Source organism: Arachis ipaensis, chromosome B01 (genome assembly GCF_000816755.2).
Source record: "Arachis ipaensis cultivar K30076 chromosome B01, Araip1.1, whole genome shotgun sequence".
NCBI lineage: Eukaryota > Viridiplantae > Streptophyta > Magnoliopsida > Fabales > Fabaceae > Arachis > Arachis ipaensis.
This window is the reverse complement of record NC_029785.2, coordinates 115758853-115759288: the sequence shown is the minus strand read 5'-3', so window position 1 is coordinate 115759288 and position 436 is coordinate 115758853.

Genomic DNA, 436 nt, shown 5'->3' with positions numbered 1-436 from the left:
AAAAGTCTAATTTCTATACTTTAAATTTTTTTATTTTTTTAATATAAATCGAACGATTCGATTTTTATATCTTTTATAAATCAAACAGTATGATTTCTGTACTTCTATAAATCGGACGATCTGATTTTGTTATCTCTAACAAATTGGATGGTCCAATTTATATTTCTCTAGTTAAACAGTTTTATATTTAAAAATAACACTCCATCAGTCTATACTTCAAAAAAAAAAATATTACTACTCCAACATCATAAACAAAAAGTTAAAATTAAAACAGGTGTGTATTATGTATTTCACATAACAAATTCAAAAAATATATTTCGTTTACTTTGATGGCTTAATTGTGAGCATAAATCTTCAATAGTTTTGGTATGGTTAATACTTAAAAACTTCTCCCTTTTGTTCTTAACTAAATGCACACTAATTAAAGAACTAAAAA